At 39.6% G+C, this 19,273-nt stretch overlaps 1 long non-coding RNA gene across 2 annotated transcripts in view; it reads left to right on the plus strand.

The window, feature by feature from the left end:
- LOC129398648 (uncharacterized) overlaps positions 1 to 19,273 on the plus strand; it is a 258,989-nt gene that overhangs the window by 82,285 nt on the left and 157,431 nt on the right. The window contains exon 3 of one of the 2 annotated variants that reach the window (XR_010113036.1): positions 1,221 to 1,344. This is a non-coding gene — a long non-coding RNA (uncharacterized LOC129398648). The remainder of the gene's footprint in view (positions 1 to 1,220; positions 1,345 to 19,273) is intronic. The other variant, XR_008626517.2, reaches the window with a different exon arrangement.

A 19,273-nucleotide genomic window follows, 5' to 3' on the forward strand; every position in this document is an offset into this window, starting at 1 on the left:
TACCTGAGACTGGGTAATTTATAAAGAAAGGAGGTTTATTTGACTTGTAGTTCCATAGGCTCTACAGGAAGCATGGTGCTGGCATCTGCTTGGCTTCTGAGGAGGTCTCAGGAAACTTAAAATCATGGCAGAAGACAAAGGGGGAGCCAGCACTTCACATGGCTGGAGCAGGAGGAAGAGAGAATGGGGGAGGTGCGACACACTTTTAAACAACCAGATCTCATGAGAACGCTATCATGAGTTCAGCACTAGAGGGACGGTGTTAAATTGCTCTCCAACATATCAGCTTCAAACAACAAGCATTTATTATCTCACATTTAATGTGGGTCAGTACTCTATTCATAAATTAATTGAGTGCCTCTGGTTCAATCTCTCATGAGGTTTCAATCAAGGTGTCAAGCAAGACTGTGGTCTAATTTAAAGTTCTGACCTAGAGGAGAGCATCTGCTTCCAAGCTCACTTATAAGGCTGTGTGGAGGCTTTGATCCCTAACCATATGGGCCTCTCCACAGGACTCCCACGTGACATAGCCACTGGCCTCCTCCAGAGAAGGATAACTGAGACAGTGAGAAGAACTGCCTAGGATGGAAGCCAGTCTTTTTTTTTTTTTTTTTTTTTGGTGAGGTGGGGGATGGAGTTTCGCTCTTGTTGCCCATGCTGGAGTGCAGTGGCGTGATCTTGGCTCACTGCAATCTCCACCTCCCGAATTCAGGTGATTCTCCTGCCTCAGCCTCCTGAATAGCTGGGATTACAGACATGCACCACCACACCTGGCTAATTTTGTTTTTGTAGTAAAGATGGGGTTTCTCCATGTTAGTCAGGCTGGTCTTGAACTCCCGACCTCAGGTGATCCTCCTGCCTCGGCCTCCCAAAGTGCTGGGATTACAGGCATATGCCACTGTGCCTGGCCAGAAGTCATTCTTTTTAGAACATAATCATAAGTGGCATCCTATCCCTCCATTGGCATTCTAATTGCTAGCAGTGAGTCAACAACTCCAGCCCATAGTCAAGGGGGATAGGGTACCCCAACCAATGAACACATGGTCATTGGAGTTTTTCTAGTTGCCTACCACAACATATCTCAAGGCTTTCTTTTGTAAGGCAGATGAAGGAGGGATGAGAATAGAGAGTGGCTGGAGAGTCCTCTAGAGATTAACGTATGAATCAACAAAACATTGGATAAAAACAATGACTGACCCACATTATCTTTCCAAAAGCAGATTTGCAAAAATCTGAAGTTGATAGTGTGTCCGGAATTGGTTCCTTCCAGTGGGTTCTTGGTCTCGCTGACTTCAAGAATGACGCCGCAGACCCTCGTGGTGAGTGTTACAGTTCTTAAAGATGGTGAGTCCGGAGTTTGTTCCTTCAGATGTTCAGATGTGTCTGGAGTTTCTTCTTTCTGGTGGGTTCGTGGTCTTGCTTGACTTCAGGAGTGAAGCCGCAGACCTTCACCGTGAGTGTTACAGCTCTTAAAGGTGTGGTGTCCAGAGTTGTTTGTTCCTCCCAGTGGGTTCGTGGTCTCGCTGACTTCAGGAGTGAAGCTGCAGAACTTTGCAGTGAGTGTTACAGCTCATAAAGGTAGTGCGGACCCAAAGAGTGAGCAGCAGCAAGATCTGTTGTGAAGAGCAAAAGAACAAAGCTTCCACAGAAAGAACAAAACTTTCACAGCATGGAAGGGGACCTGAGTGGGTTGCCGCCATTGGCTCAGGTGGCCAGCTTTTATTCCCTTATTTGGCCCTGCCCACATCCTGCTGATTGGTCCATTTTACAGAGCGCTGATAGGTCCATTTTACAGAGTGCTCATTGGTCCGTTTTTACAGAGTGCTGATTGGTGTGTTTACAATCCTTTAGCTAGACAGAAAAGCTCTCCAGGTCCCCACCCGATTAGCTAGACACAGAGCGCTGATTGTTGCATTTTTACAGAGTGCTGATTGGTGTGTTTACAAATCTTTAGCTACACACAGAGCACTGATTGGTGCATTTGCAATCCTTTAGCTAGACAGAACAGTTCTCCAAGTCCTTACCCGACCGAGAAGTCCAGCCAGCTTCACTTCTCAATAGTCTCTGTTCAAAATATTAAACTAATAATAAAATAATGATTATTGAATATCTACACATTAAATTTCATCTCTTTAGAGGAACCTGAAAGATATTACATAATGTGGTTCTAGTTACTCTTACGGTCTTCTTTTTTGTTTTATTGTCCTATGTTGCTGGTTTGTAGAACAGCAGAATGCATTAGATTTGAAGATGGAAAACTTTTAGATTAGGCTGTGCCATTTTTTGATTCATTGGTGTAAATTTTAACTTTTTCATAGGTAAAATGAGATTAAAATCCCTTGTTCTGCCAACCTTATGTTTATAAATAAGATAAATTATGTGAAAGTATTTTTAAAGAATTTGTCATAGTAGAAATAGTTGTCCTGTAGCGATTGTAAATGGAATCATATGTATTTTTTGGTCTGGAAAAAATGTTCCAGTGGTATGTATACACCGCTCTACCTGGGAATTCTTGCTGGTTTCTCTATCTAGAGATCTCTTTATTTTGCTTCCTATTGAAATGCTGTTTAACTTTACATGGTGGTTAATCGACCTATCAAGTGATCCACCCAATCACTTTCTATCTCCCTGAATTAGAATTAATCTGTTTACCAAATGTACTTTGTTGAGAAGTCACACACTGCTTTTGCCTGGTGGGCTTCACATTCTGATAAATGTTAGCAGGCATGTATTATATCCTCTCCATGACTATGTACTTCTACAGTGCATGGGCTATTTTCAGCTGTTCTAGGTATATTCACAGTCCCTTACTAAGTTAGTTGCACCCTACTTCATTTCAACAAGCTTTAGGGGCAGATAGTAAAAAATCATGCAATGGTATAGGTTGAAGTAATCATTTTTGTCTCTGAATTTTTTAGTGTCTAACACAGAGGTGCCCACTGTAGGTACTCAACCATTTTTGTTGTTGTTGTTGTTGAATTACATAAGCTGGCTTTTATTCTGGAGAGTCCTCCCAGTCCTCCCTTCTTCAGTAATACTTAATATCGTCACTTTGCCTCATTCCCATATCCCCTTTAACTGATCCTATTATAGCATGTACCTGCCAGTAAGCTCTAGATGTGCATATAGATATTCTATGCTTATGGTGCTTCAGGCATGTGATTGAACTTGTTTTTTTCATTTCAGGCTTTGAGTTTATTAATGTGGCTCTTGGAATTTTAATTGATTTTACCTTTGGAAATGGGGCCTCTGTTAATTTTTTGATTCCCCAGTCATTACTTTGAGACACCATTTTACTTCACCACCAGATTTCTTTACCACTGCAGATCCTTGTTCATCCAGGAAAGAAGAATGCACTATGTGTGTGAATTTTATACAAGTACCTCTTACTAATTTGTCCTCAGTCTTCTCAATCCAGCCATAGGAGTGGACAAAACTATTAGAGTGTGAATGTTTTGAATTAACTTACTCAATTATGAAGAATCCCTTAAACTTCCCTTGAAATCTAATTGAAGCTTCTCTTTCCAGGCTGATTCAATTAAGATTGGTTTTAACTGCGGAACCTTGTCTTCGTAATTGTTCTTTTTAAGCCCTTTAAAAGGCATGTATCACATTCCCAAGTGCTGTCTGGCTTCTAGTTTTACCTCCAATTCCCTACTTAATGAAGCTGAAAAAAGTGGGTGATTATATTGTTCCTTTGTTTTTATTGGACAGGCTCAGGGGAATTGGTCCAATTCTGCTGAAATACTACTAACTTGAAATTTTCACAGGGATTAAGAACACATTCTGTGTGTGTCTAGAATGTGAGAGAGTTATTTTCAGTGCAGTTTTATTAAATAGAATTTATTGAGTGTCCATTATGTGCTAGGCACTCTTCAACATGCTAGTGTTTTAACGACAAAAGAGAAGGCTTTGTTCTTTGCCCTGGGTCTTGGCTTACAGTCATGTGGGAGAAACACGGGGGGCTGTGATAACATGGCTTAAGTGCCATTGCAGAGATATACTCAGAAGACCATATTGGTAAAGAGACAGGGCTCTTATTTTCTACTTGGGGAAGGGGTGTCATGAAAGATTTCCCAGAGGAGGTGACACTTAAGCTATGTCCAGAGGGTAAATATAAATATAAAACACTCAGCGGAGTTAGCTTGGAATCACTCAGTTGCTAGGTAGAGTTGCCAGAAAGGACAAGATTAAGCACAAACAAAAATGTATTTTCTGCTATAACTGGGGAGTTCAGGGAACGGTGAAGGCATTGCTCAGTCCAGAGTTTAGACAATTGTCTTCAGTTAGCTTGCTCTTACACATCTTTTCAAAATTTTCTTGTTTATTGTCTTTGAACTTCCTTCTGATTTGGGCAAATGACAGTCCCTACACAGCTCCAGGCTTGAGTGATCCTCATACAAGTGATTCATCTGCCAGGATCCATGTCAGTTCCCAAAAAATGACTTAATTGGCCCCGCTAAGGCCACATGGGTATTCTCTTGCTCAGTCATTTATTCACTCGCCCAGTGAAGTTATCGTTTTAAGCAACTGTTCTTGAGTTAATCTCTGGACTCCAGGATTTGTGCACCCAGGCCAGCCTGAATCATTTGAGTCCCATGAAGTGGAAGAAACAGGCCATATAATTAGCATTCCCACCATATTGAAGAGGGGCGTTTCTTAAAAAAATTATGTCTGGACAAATTAAAACATTGTACTATATGCGTTACACCTCTCAAAGATAAAGAAAAGACTCCATAGAGTGGGCGTGATGCATTAGGGCAGCACTTCTTAAACATTTGTGAACACACAAATCATCTGGGGAACTTGATTAAACATAGGTTGGAACCTGGGATGGAACTTGAGACTCTGCGTTTCTGAGCTGCATGGTGATGCTAATGCCATTGCTCCACAGACTACATTTTGAGTAGAAAGGCGTTAATGGTACCTCAAGTCATTTACTGTAGCTAGATATTAGCACATAAGGGTGTGTAAGTGAGGAGGGAACAATGAAGAGTGTTGCATGGTAAAGAGTAAGGGCTAGGCCCGAGAAGGGCAGGACCTCAACTTGGCTCTGTGATCCTTATTTAGTCTTGCTCACATCAGTTTTCATTCTCTTGGCTTCCATGATTGAAAAGTGAGTGGTTGGTGTTAGAAAGCTCCCACCAAAGAAGTGTCATATTTGGGGAAGAGCACAGCTTTGGGAGCCTGTTATAGTTGTGCTAATAAGCTGGCTCTACCTCTTACTGACTCTCCAGCCTTGGCCACATTACTTAAGTATCTCAAGTACCTTGTTTGGGGTCATTTTCCATTTGCCCACCAGATCCCTTTCTCACCTCACTCTGCTTGGTGCCCTGGAAGGCTTTCTTTTGGGGAATACATTACCAGGGCTCCCTTTCTGATTTCTAGTTGCTGCTGGCAGGCACCAGCAGAAGATTGGAGGAAGGTAGGAGAGAGGCCACAGTATTCATTCTTCCTGCCCTTTCCATACCAGGCCAGAGCTTTGGTAGCATCCGTGTGCTTCTATCTAAGGTCTCAGCTCCCATCAGGACTTCATTCCTGGGCAGCTCCCATCAGATTCTGGAATGCTGCTCTCTCTCCCTGTCCCTTAGGTTTAGGAGTGGCTAAGGAGTCCAACTATGGTTGGTCCATGGGTCATAGCCATCTCTTGATGCTTCTATAAATCCTGCTGGAGTTGCCATCTGTTCCTTTCTGGGACCTTGGCTGGTGTGTTTGTCATTCCTCATTTGTAATATGAGCTAGTAATGCCTATGTTACCTGGTTTATGTGAAAATTAAATAAAACAGTTTATTGAATGTGCCTGGGCATAGTGGATTGACTACAACCAACACTAGAAACCCTCATTGCTTCTTCCTATTCACATGCTTCTTCTTAGCATCATCTACTCTTCCCCTGAGAGCACACCATTGGGAGCACTTAGATTCTGAGTCTGACTCTCAAGCCACAGCTGGTTGGGCTGGAAATGATTCCGCAGGCCAAACTCTGCCAGTCAGCCTCTGGGTACAGGGGATCTGGAGGTGGGACTCAGAGTCTCATTGGTCTTTGGTTTGTCCTTTATCTGGGAGACTATGTGAAGCCAGGGTTGGTAAGGGGGACATGACTGGGTTATGCACTTGTCTTCAGAGCAGACGGGGATGTTGGAAAGAGTGAGAAGAAGAAATAAAAAGTGTGTGTGTGTGTGTGTGTGTGTGTGTGTATGTGTGTGTGATTCTCTGGTGACTGAATGACTTTATTCCCATTTCTAATCTTCAGGAGGCCCAGCTTCCATTACAGTACATGAGACATCCCCAACATTCTCCAGTCTTTGTGAGTTACTATCTACACAGTGAAATTGGTGATGCCATCATTGTCCCCTGAACCACATGGTGAAGGAGTAGATGCCTCAACAAAACCTCTGTTCAATTAAGAAGGAATAAGTGTAGATGGATAGTAGGTAGGCAGCTGTCAAAGTAGACACCCAGACTAGGTAAAGTGAAGCAAGCACTTAACTTAGTGTGATCTACTCCTGTAATGAGGAGCTCTCAAGAGACAATAACTACCTTACAAAATTTAATTGGGCTTCTTATTGGGCCCAGGATAGATGAATAGAAAGGTCCTAGGAGAGCAAGTTCACTGACTCAGAGAGCAGAGTGGTCATTTTTCAGCATTCCCGTGATTATTGTGTTCAGCCAACCCCAGTTCAGAATGTTGGGCAGAATGTATCTGTAACTATCTATTCCTCCCAGTTTGTGGCAACTGTATGCTTCTTACAATTCTTAAATGTGCCTTTATACACAAAAATTCAGCACAAAGTTTATGAGTGTAAAGTACAGCTTTTCATCCAGACTTCAGTGCCCTCCACTTTGAAAGGTTAGTGTTCTGCTCTAGAGCCCCCATCCTGAGTATTGGCAAAGCCCTCATCTTTTCCAACATTCCTGAGGCTGCTCAGGGTGGGAAGAGGGATCACATCCTGCCTTCTGCTCTTTTTCCAAAAGTTTTTATGTTTCTTGGTTATTCCTTCATCCTGCTTTCCATTTTACCTTTAGAAATTGCTACCCCTTTTCTGCTTTGCTTTTTCTCAAAATGGAGAATGGTCACGTGATTTAGACTTTCCCAAGTCACTAACATAAGGCTATTCTGTGCAAATTTTTTGGCTAAACACCAAGGATAATGAAGGATGCTTAAGCCCAGAATAGAGCAGGTAAGAAATGACTAAAGGATGAGCCATGTTCCCAGGAGCTGGCTTCCACTGGCTGCCTTTGCCCATATTACCTGGCTGATCATCATGCTGTTGGTCTGGCCCTCTTTATTTATCCTTAAACCATCTTCTCCCACTGCTCTGGGGAATTTTCAAGATCTTCTGTCCAGGGAACTGATAGAGACACTATTACTGTTTTTGAAACTGGTCCAATAGTCCCATAGACAGTTGGTTTCGGATAAACATAGAAATTTACCCTTCTGCTGTTAAAGCTTGAAACTTGGATTTGTTTTATCTGAGTTCCTTCCTCAGGAAAGGACTTTCAAGAAGTATTAAAGAACTGAAGCTCACCAGATCATCGTAACAGATGCCTCCTTGTCCCTCCCTAGTTCCTGTTTTCGTATACATTGTTACATTTCTTTCCTGCTATATAAGTCCCTAGGTTTAGTCAGTCAGGGAGATGGATTTGAGACTGAGCTCCCATTTCCTAGTCTGCAGCACCTGATTAAAGCCTTCTCCCTTGTCAACACTTGTCATCCAGGGATTGGCTTTATGTTTGGTATGCAGAGGGACCTAGATTGAACCCCTGGTATTTTGGTAACATCTTTTGTAAAGAACTACCTCCTAATTTCTATCTCTAACTTGTTTTATTAAAGAGACATGCTTGTAAATTTTTGTAAACAAAAGAATAATTGTCTTTTTAGGAGAACGTGTCTAAACTATAGCTAGCTTAAAATCCCAACACACTCAACACATACAGACTCATAAAGTGCAGAATACATCCCACTTATTCTTCATGTGATAGAAGTGGGTTTCAGTCATTCCCTTTCCAGCTTCAGTTTCTCATGTACTGATGAATATGAATGCAATAGTGCCAACAACTGCCCTGCAATCATGCTCCCTTCAACAACAAACTGAAATAGTATGTCAATTAAGCAATTATCTTTTGTTCCTGATTATCCTTCTGTGCTATACGTATTTTAAGGGCAATAAATAATGTTTTGCTGGTGGCTTATTCTAAAAAAAAAAGAAAAAGAAATGCTGTAGAATTCCTGGGCTTAGCTTGCTTGCTTGCTTGTTTGATTTGTTTTGTTTTGTTTTGTTTTGTTTACAGGTCCTAACCTTTTCCAAGTTTTTATCAGAATATATCAGTTTTGTCATCTTCAGCCAATGCAAACCTGATAAACTAGACAGGATTACATAAGCAATGTATAAACAATTTTAGACGGCCAGGAAATGAGTCACTAAGTGAGCTAAGGGTCTTTATGATTCCAGGGGTTGCCCTCAGGACACAGGTTTTTCTCTGCTGTGGCATTTATTCTCTGTCTCATACTCCCTCTATTGCTTCCTCTTTAGGATTACGTCTCTGCCTCAGTTTCCCTCTGGCTCATCACCAAGACTGGGCTTTTTCCCTGAATGCTAGAATGAAGCCCATGGGTCGTGCTTAGCACTTTCCAGATTCTACTATCAGCATTCCACCAATCCTTATGCAAGGACCTTATAAAAGGGAATTTATGCTCTTCTCCTTATTTACTCTCTTAGTTTGGATATATAACTGTTGACCCATTCTTTGTACTAGTTCTAACTTTCTACCTCGCATCCTCATTTTTTAAAATATTCTACTGCTCAGTACACTTTAGTTTGGATCATGAGAACTATTTTTTCACCCTGATTTGGGTTGTCTCTTTGCTGGTGCTTTCTGGACCTCTTCTGGAGTTTGATAAGTCCCCAATATCCACTCACCTTAGTGTTATTCTTTCCAGAATGGCTTTCTCCAGTCATGTGTCAGAATTGAACATCTGCTTCCTGAACTATCAAGATGCACTGAACTACTCATTTGACTCAAATGGAAAGTTATCAGAACAGCATGTCAACTCTCTTTCTAACTTCAAATATTATCTGTCACCTGGCCTTTTGTCACTGACCTGACTGACAATCAGTATTTTTCCTGGTTTTAACCTCTGCTGAAATCAGGCTTTTCATTGAATATTATGCTAATACCACGCTTATGATTATGGCCACAGTTATTGTGGATTATGGTGTTTATGGCAACTCAAATATTTCAGGCTTCTTTCTTCAGTGTACATAAGAGGAGCACACTTTTATTCTTTCTTTAAAGTTTAGTATGTGACTTACTTTACCCAACAAAACGAAGTGGAAATGATGATCATTACTTCATAGAAGAGACTCAATTTGCATCATGCTCATGTTCCTACTGTAATGATAATGTAAACCCTTATAAAGAGAAGGGTACTGTTGGCTTGGATATCTGATTGACATGTAAACCAAAAATAAAATTCTTAATGCCCCCAACCATCTGAATGGACTCATCCTCTCAGCCAAGGGCATTCCAAAGTTAACCTGAAAAACAAGTTGAGGCTCTGATGGGAGGTGAGGGTCAGACATGCCTCATAATACCCTCCTCTATTTTGGAATTCCAGAAATTCTAACTGGCATTAACATCAACAGAGACCTGAAGTCTAATAAGAAACATTTAGTCTATTCTCTTTGACTCCTGCTACCTGAAGGCTTCATCTTCATGATAATACCTTGTCATAGCCCAGACGTTACTTTTTATTGATAATAACTCTTTCAACAAATTGCCAATCAGAAATATTTTAAATATACTTATGACCTTGAAACCTCACACTTCAAGTTGAGCTGCCCTTCCAGATCAAACCAATGTAAATCTTACATGTACTGACTGATGTATTATGTCTCCTTAAAATGTATAAAAACAAGCTGTACTCCCACCACCTTGGGCACATGTCATCAGGTCCTCCTGAGGCTGTGTCACAGGTGTGTCCTTAACCTTGGGAAAATGAAGTTTCTAAATTGATTTAGACCTGTCTCAGGTACTTTTGGATTCACAGACTACGTTTGGGTCACAGCATAAGAAACAAAGGAACTTTTTTAAAAAAAAGTTAAGCACTGAAATGAGGTGTTGCCTATTGCTACAGCATAACCTTGCCTATCCTGATTAATACGTTGACTTTAAATAAATTACACTCTCTCTGTAAGCTACAGTTTATTAATTTGTTAAAGAAGGTAGTTGGACTAACTTATCACTTATGTTTCTTTTATCTCTGTGACATTCAGGGACTTTATATCTTGACTGACAGCATCCAGGCAAAATGTTGACCCATTGTTTATTCCCCTTGGAATCTTTCCACAAAACTTGGGAATGATTAAGATATGTGTCTAGATAACACCCAGTAGCAATAAAATGAGACAGCTGGCTAAATAATTATAAACTGTAATCAGGATGTGTAATCCAGATGCTCAAATATTATTGTCAAATGTCCAAATGAATGCCCATCACAATTTGTAAGCTGAGATTTTTCTTTCTCTTAAAATGATTTTTACTGACTGTCAAACTAATTTGTGGATAGCCCATAATGCAAGTGCCACATTGTTTTATTAGGGACAGTGAACATTGTGGGAAGTGTTTTTGAAACCAAGCATGCAGGATAGATAAATAATACAGCAAAGGAATATCAGATTCAGAAGAGCAGTTTTTCAAGTGGGAGCACCTTATTAAAATCTAGTTTTTATAATATTTATAAAATGGTTGAATATGTTTTTTATACTTAATGTCTTCTTCCTTTTGGAACAAAGAATTATAACACGGAGAAAATCTATTTGAAGACTTCTCTGATTTAATTATTTTATAGTAGATTCCATGCAGAAATTTTGAACTCAGAATGACCAAGATGGAAATGCTGATTTTGCCATTGTTAGTAGTGTGACATAAACTTTGTCAGTCTTACATTCTTGAATTGTAAAATAAACATAATGTAAAGTATACTTCAAGATGGTTTATGAATAAAATTAAAGTATCATGTATAGTGACTAACATAGCATCAAACCCTCAATTGGAAACAGCTATTTCCATTGTCAGCAGTATTGTCATCATCATTATCATCACCATCACCATCATCAATAGCATCTTTGTCCCCATAGAAAAGGCATATGTGCTTGCTTTTGATGACTTTACTGGGCACTGGTAACACATCCTATAATATCATATTCTACTGACATCAAACAACCACAAGGTAAGATTCACTGCCCTTAATGCTGCACTCTGTCATTTTCAGCATGACTTCACCCACAGATATCACAGGGGCTTTCTCATAAAACCCAGCTTAGTGAGTTAATCAACCTTCAGGAGGTATTAGAGGACAGAATGGATGTACATTTCAAAGGAGCTTCATCCCCAAATCGTTCCAAATCGCATGTCTGAGCAATTTTCTTCTCTACTGCAGTTAAATTATTGGTCAAAATTTATTGAACACCTTTTACTTACTCTGGTTCTAAAATAATCCTTGTTAGCCCTCATCAATTTAACAAATGCATCCCTCTCTTTCTAAGGATCTCTGTGAAAGGGGAGGAACTGCATTTCACCAGAGTTCTAAAGATTTAAGAATTTCAATGATGGTACCTCCCAGAATTTGAAGGGTCTCACCCTTTGAAGGAAGAATCAGGAGTCATCAATGCTTATCATGGATAAACTTTAACTGGCTTCAACATGGTTTAATTATAATAATAGTTAATAATTATCGATTACTTAGTATGTGCCAAGTACTGCTAAGTGCTTTAGATAGATAAAATCATTATATTACATAACATAAATCATGACAGCCTCAAGAGTTATAGTGTAGTGTCATGTGCCTTGTTAAACTGTTGAAACCAGTACAGTAGTTTAAACAGCCTTCCCAAAGTCTTTTAGCTGGTAAATGGAGAGGAGAGTTGAGATTCAAACTTAGCTTTCTAATGCTATAGCTTATACTTTAATCTCTGTGTACGCTTTGTCCCAAATATAGGAGATGGTTGCTGATGAAAGCAGAAGAAACAGACAAATTCAAATCCAAGTGGCTGGGCTCTATTATCAGACTTGAGCTTCAGATGAATGATACACATTATTATAATGCAATTTTTTCATCTTAAGAAATGTTGTGTTAGACACTAAAAACCTGATACATCTCTTAAATTTTGAGTCCAAGGAAACTCCCTGGGGGTTTTGGAGGAGATGTATACTTTACAGATGATTCATTAGCTCTAAGTTCTCAGTTGGATGCTTATTTTCAAGTATCTTTTAGATTATTGTAGTATAAATTGCATGAAGTCAGGGATGTCTGTTTTGTTTGCTGGTATATCTCTATGCATAAAGTAGTTCTTTGAATGTAGTAGGAGTTCAATCAATATTAATGAACCTAATGAATGCATTATCTCTAGTTCTTGGGGACATCTTTTCCCATTTGCAGCCTCTGCTAACTTCCCCTCATGCTGGTTGCTGTCCTCCTGTGGTATGTAAGATGTGACATGAGCTCATCTTCAGGGAGTGCTAGGTGAGTTGGAGAACTGTCTGAGCCCTGAGTTGTGTAGCAACCCTTCAGACAGATCTGTGTTTATCTCTGATTTGGAGGGCTGAGAAAGTACATACTTCACTGATCTGGGAGCAGTTTTTAAATACTATCTTTTGATATTACAGTTTCCTTAATGTGCAGCATGAATTGATATCCCACAGACTCTCACAGGACAGCCCTGGGTTTGGTCACATCAAGCATGACTGTCAGCTTTCTTGCTACTTTCTTGGACCAGTGAGTAGAAGTTTTGTTGTCTCATTTTACATAAAGCCTGGACACTTGTGCTTTTGGTCGTTAGTAGACAGCTCTGCTAATGATCCTGGTGTGCTCAGGAGCCATGGCCTGTACTCCTTGATCTTTTCTGATGTTAAACATCCATCCCTCAGGCTTAAAACTTTATATTTGGTTTTGATTTCCCTATAAGTTCCTTAGTTTTGTCATCTCCTTACCAAAGTGCTTACTCTTTATTCCTTTACTGGATTAATTTTACTATGTATATAAAAAATAAATTTTGGTTAGGCTTTCTCTAGCATTATATACGTTTTAGCTTAGAGAGAGAATTCCCGTGTTAGCTTAGTTCATTATGTTGAATGAACTCCTAAGCTGCACTTTGCATAATAGGAGCCTTGCTTGAGATCACAGTTTTAAAATTGCCAGTTTTCTTATTAGTTGCCACTGCAACCCAATTCTGATCTCTTGATGGTTGGGGCCGTCATGTCCGTGGAGCCCAGCATTTTCATCAGCTATCATAGGACACAGGAAACATTTGAAATTTGGTAAATGAGCATTTACCCAGTCATTTTCATTCATTCTTCATGATTTCTTGGCCCCTATTTCCTATCTCTATTGCAACCCACTGCCATTTCCCCAACCCTAACAGACTCAGGAATATGTCCCAAAGCCTTGTATATTTTTATTCAAATGTTCTGCTTCCCCAAACTAACTTTCAAAATATCGTCTCCTGTTGTGCCATCCGTGTACTCTCCTTAACTCTTCCTGACCTACAATTTTTGTTTGTTTCTACAATTACCCGTGGTTTGAAAGATCTACTATTTGTGGTGCTGTATTTTGGGGCATTGCTAGTCAGGACCTGGTACTCTCTTGATGAATTGAGGCAAACTAGATTCTGAAGTAGAACAGGAACTTCTATGTTGTCTTGGATATTAAGGGTGAATGGCAAAAGGTGAGTCCAGACAGCAGGTGAGTCATGGACAGTAGTCCATGAACCATGCTTAGGACAGAAACTCTAAAAGTAAGAGCACTGGGGATATGGGGACTCAAACACAGAGAAGGAGACTAAAGTCTAGTTATTAGAACCATAGTATACAGTTAAGGTTCATGTAACAGAAAATGAGTTGACAACTGAGTTAATTAAAGTTTTTTTGTTTGTTTGTTTTTTAACTCCTTTCTGCCTAAAGCAGGATATGTGCACATATGATAAATGGAAAGGTATATACAAAATATACAAAGTGCATATTTGTATGCATGAGTGTGTCCACACATGTGCTTTGTTTTTTCTTTTGAGATTTTTATGGCTAAGCTTTCAGGCAGTGATAGATCACATTGGCCTCCATAGTGGGAGAAGGAAGCAAAGCCTGGGAATAGGTCAGACGGGTCCCACTATGTGCAATGGAGAATTCAGCAAGGCAAACACACGATTCCTTCTTTCTTACTTCCAATCAGAGGTAGCTAGAACCACTTGGGTGTGACTGGAAAAGGCCCCAGCTGGAAAAAAGGAAGAATTGCCTTTATATGTGGATTGAAAAGAAGAAATTGAGGGTATTTTTACCCTCCCTGCCTGCCTGCTTTTTCCAGGGACACCTTATTAGGTTGTTACAGTCTCAGCAGATAAATCTGAGAATTCATTTTTATTTATATATGTTTGCTCGGCATTTCCTGTGATAGACTTCAGTTGTAAAAAGAGTTATAAATGCTGTTTCTGCAGGCTGTTTTTACTGCACTGTATCTGTGTTATTTCAGAAGGGCCCACGGAGACCTGATTCCAAAAGGTCTTGTTGTTAGATAGAGGTCTGCACCTTGTTAGCTGCAGCCCAGAGAATTCTTGATTGACATTCTGGAGCTGTTCCAATTACCCAGAGTGGTCAGGGGAGGCAACACGCTGAGGCTGTAGCCCTACTTGTGCACTCGTACACACCCAGGCTATGGAGTTCATGTTCATTCATTCATTCATTCATTCATTCAACATGAAGATGAATCTGAATCTAAGTCTACATATACTGCCTACCTATCTATTATCTATCTAGCTATCTGTCATATCCTCTATTACGATCCAAACTGCTTTAAGCATGTGGGATACAATATAGAACAAAAAACAGAACACAGCAAAAGTCTCTGCCCTTGTGGAGCTGACATTGTTATGAGAGTTGGGGAAAGATGTAATAAACTATGATATCACTTGCTCAATACATAATATAATTTCAGAAAGAGGTTACTGTGATGAAGAGAAATAAAGCAGTGCAGTGATGGCTTGAAGAATGACGAAGGTAGAAAAGGTTGTTGGAGGGCAGGAGGCTGTTTCAGCAATGGTGACCAGAACAAGCTTCTCTGAAGATATAAAATTTCCCTGGAAATTTGTGGACTTGAGAGAGCAAGCCATGCAAACACATCTTCAAAGCAGAAGGGAGAACAAGTAGAATGATCTGGGGTGGGAACATGCTTGACATTTTAAAATTAAAACAAGATAGCTGTGGTGGTTAGAGTGCAGTGACCAAGGGGCAGCTAGTAGGGGGTGCATAGGAAGATGCAAGATGATGTAAAGTGATATAAGACCTTGGAATAAGTTTTAAGGAATTTCAGTTTTATTCTGAAGATAAATGTTTAGAGTAATAAAACAACATGAATAGATTTATAATTTTAAAGAAAATTATGAAATTTGAATGAGACTATAGAGAGGAAAAATAATATCAATGAACCAATTCAGAGGCTAAGACAGTGATGCAGGTGAGAGTTGATGGCGGCTTGGGCCAGGGTAGCAGCAATGGCAGTGATGAGTAGGTATTTCTTACTGGATGTTTTGAAGGCATACATGAAAGCCTTATCAGATTGCATGAGGGGTGTAAACAAATAGAGGATTCAAGGATAATTCTTAGTGGTGTGTGTGTGTGTGTGTGTGTGTTTGGCCTGAATGCCTGGTTGAAAGGTTACCATAAATAGAGGTGGAAATATTGGAGATAAGTAAATTAGGGAGAAACGTTGACAATCAGCTGTGTACATATGGTATTTAAAGACACATGATTCAGTAGGATCATCTAGGGTGTGAATGTGAAACGAGAGAATAAAAAGCTCAAAGTTGATCTCTATAACAGATCTCCCACATTTAGAGGTTGGAAAGGGAGAAAAGATCCAGAAAAGGAGACCGAGAAAGAGTATCCTGAGATAAACAACCAACCAGGGAGTTTGCTGTTCCGAAATTCAAGTGCCCAACGTGTTTCAAGGAGCAGAGTAATAAGCTGTGTTAAAATCTGTTGTTGGGTCAAGCTAAAAGTGACACTCAGTCACTTGATCTGACTACCTGGAAGTCCTCAGTAATGTTGAAACGCCTCTGTCTGTGAAATACTGGTGATGAAAACCTGAACGGAGAAGGTCAGGTGAGAGAAGGAGATAAGAACGTAGAAACAACCCAGCAGCTCTTTCACAATGTCTGCTATAAATTCAGAGTAGAAAATAGGATGGAACTTCAGTTTTTGAGTCCCTTCATTCTATAGACCAATTTAGTCTAACATTAGAGAATCTTTCTCCTCTTCCTCCTTTTTCTACTTGCCCTCCTCTTCCTCCTCCTGTTCCTCTTTCTTCTTCTTTATGTGGAAATTTAAGGTTAAATTCTTAGCCCGAGGTCATAGGATGGGTAACCGGTAGAACAAAGTGCAAAGCCAGATTTTCAAATTCTGTTTTGTTTCTACTACAACAACCCAGGAAACCTACATTTTCCTTATAGGAATATACTTACAGGAAGAGAGACCAAGGATGACATCCTTTCCACTTATCACTTCATATTTTCCCCCTTTTCCTATTCATCCTCATATCTCGTTTACCCAGAGGCTTAATGCCCACCTACGGACTGATTGACCTGAGGTGATGAAGCAGGTTCGGGTGAATACTTTTGAATTTAAAAAATCCTGTTAATATAATTCTGTTAGTTTCCTCACCTTTCTTCCATCTCTCCCTGTCCTCCCCTGCCTCTCATATAGTGTAGCAATTTGTCTGAAAACCTTTTCTCCTTAATCTTCCACTTTGTGTTTCGGAACTGGCACCCACAGAGTTAGCAGCTAAAAGCTTAGCCTTTTGGGAGCCATGGATCCCTAAATACGGTGCTCATTGGCAAACTATACCATGATGGTTCCGCACAGCACACCACGCCGGCAACCCAGGGATCAACTACTCCCCAAACAGCAGTATTATCTGATGTGATGAATCATTATAGTTTCATTACAGCCTTTTGAGTCAATGATGTGGGAAGAATGGGTTATCATTTTTAGCCCTTCGGGAAAAGAGCTATTTTGCTTCCCCAATGGCATCTCCTTCCATTTCATCCATGTCCACTATTTTTGACTTTCTCCCTCAGGCCCTCGTACCTGTACTGTGCTATAACCCCCATGAAGCCACATGTGTTTGATTATTTATTAGTGACATTGCTATTGGCTTAGCATCTTCCAGTACATTTTGCTGTGAGGAAAAGAGCACTAAGCTGAAAAACCAGAATAGATGTCAATCAATGGGAGTCTAGTAAAGAAATTTATTTGTAATTTTAGAACAGTGAGTATTTCATGTTGATTGAAGGGTTGGTTGGTTGATAGATATAGACATAGATAAGATAGGCACAAAAACACACATATATACATATGCACAAACACATATACATATATGTATTATCTATCTATCTGTCTATCATCTATCTACCTACCTGCAATTTGCATCTTCAGAATCTTAGTAGAGTGATGCTTGACTACTAGGAGAATGCATTCAGTCTGATGCTTCTTTATCTGAAAGTTTTAATCATATTATTGGCCCTGCCTACTCCACAGTGTTAGTGTGAGACTTGACAAAGTCATTTGAGAATACTATATATAGAAGTCCGTGTGTGTACATCATCAGTTTATTCATTTGAACTATAGAGATTGGATAGAAATTTCTTCAACAGACATTTCTGATAATTTATTATCTGCCTGGAAATATGCAGGGCTCTACAGACAAGGAATCACATGCTCAAGGCTCTTGAAGTCTAAGTGGCCGGTATCAGATTTCTTCTATTGGGCATGGAGTTAATTTTGGTTAATCTCCAGATCAAGAGTAAATTCAACTGAAAGACCCAGAGATTCTAGTGTCAGTCTTTTACTTGCAATTAAAAGGATATTTGGTAGTTTGGGGCAGTCTTTGAAGTACAGCTGGGTTCATATTTATATCTCATCAAATAAATATTCCTTTAAGTTTCTTCTATTAGGAGTAAAAATAGCAACTCTTTACAACTGTAGAGTGCTTTAATCTAGTGCTTTTACGTAATTAGTTTATCTGATGTTCATGATGATCCTGAAATCTTGTTATCCTACTTTTACATACGAGGAAGTGATCTCAGAATCAGGAAGAATCTTGCACAAGGAGGTTAAGTTGATAGTGAAGTTGGAACTGGGTCTGGGGGGTCCTATGCTATCCTGGACATTAATCTTGTACCTACTAGACCCTAGAGTAGCCAGAGGGTCCTGGGAAGTTGGGTGACTGGGTGAGAAGGGACACTCAGGGGGCTTGAGAAAGTGGCTATTTACTAAACATAACTGAATTATTTTAATAGTTTAACAAATTATATAACCATACCAGAGAGAACTGACTTATCTCTTTCTAAGTCAATTATGAAAAATTCAAAAATCTCAAGAGTAAAAACAGATAATAAATGTGTCTCCATGTGTATTTTATCACAATCTTAGTACATTTCTAGGATCAAGCAAATTTTGGAAACAGTAGCGTTGATTCAGTGTGGGTTCTGGGATTAGATTGCCTGTATAAATTCCACTAAGGTAACCTAAGGAAAATCATTTAACCTTGTCAATTCTGATTTTATTCATTTGTGAATTTGGAATAATTAAAGTGACTATGTCACAGGGTTCAAAAAATCAAGGTTAATCAATCTGTGTAAAATTCTAAGCACAGTCACTACTGGATCCCTGTGAACAGCCAGTAAATGTTGGCTATAAAAATATAATGTTAGCTGTATAAGTGTCTGTCTTCTAATGCAGCTTTCATTTATGGAGTGTCTTTGAAGCTACATTTCTCATGTGAAGATGACTCACTGTCCTTTAGTTTTTGGGACATGCTACGTGAATTTTTCACCAATGGTAAAAAGTAAGAATTTGGAGTAGCTGTTGTTAAGCTAGTTGGAGAATCTGGAAAGAAGGTTTATTATTGTCCTCCCACTCTCAGAAAAAGTACATATGAGCCAGCAAATAAAGTCCTTTATATAATTTTGAGAGGTTCACAACTTCCTGAGTCTGATTTATTAGATCTGAAGGATATTTTAGCTGCCAACTCATCTCCCATACAATTCTAAAGATGAGAAATATAAAAGCTAAGACTATTGGGACATGTCTCAGTTTGGGATCTGTGGTCAGTGGAATAGTGCTTTCTCCAACAATGTCCATGTTCTAGTGTTCTTGGAACCTGTGAGTATGTTATCTTGTCTGGCGAAAGGGAGATTGCAAATGTGATTGAGTTAAGAATCTTG

Source organism: Pan paniscus, chromosome 7, assembly GCF_029289425.2.
Source record: "Pan paniscus chromosome 7, NHGRI_mPanPan1-v2.0_pri, whole genome shotgun sequence".
Lineage (NCBI taxonomy): Eukaryota > Metazoa > Chordata > Mammalia > Primates > Hominidae > Pan > Pan paniscus.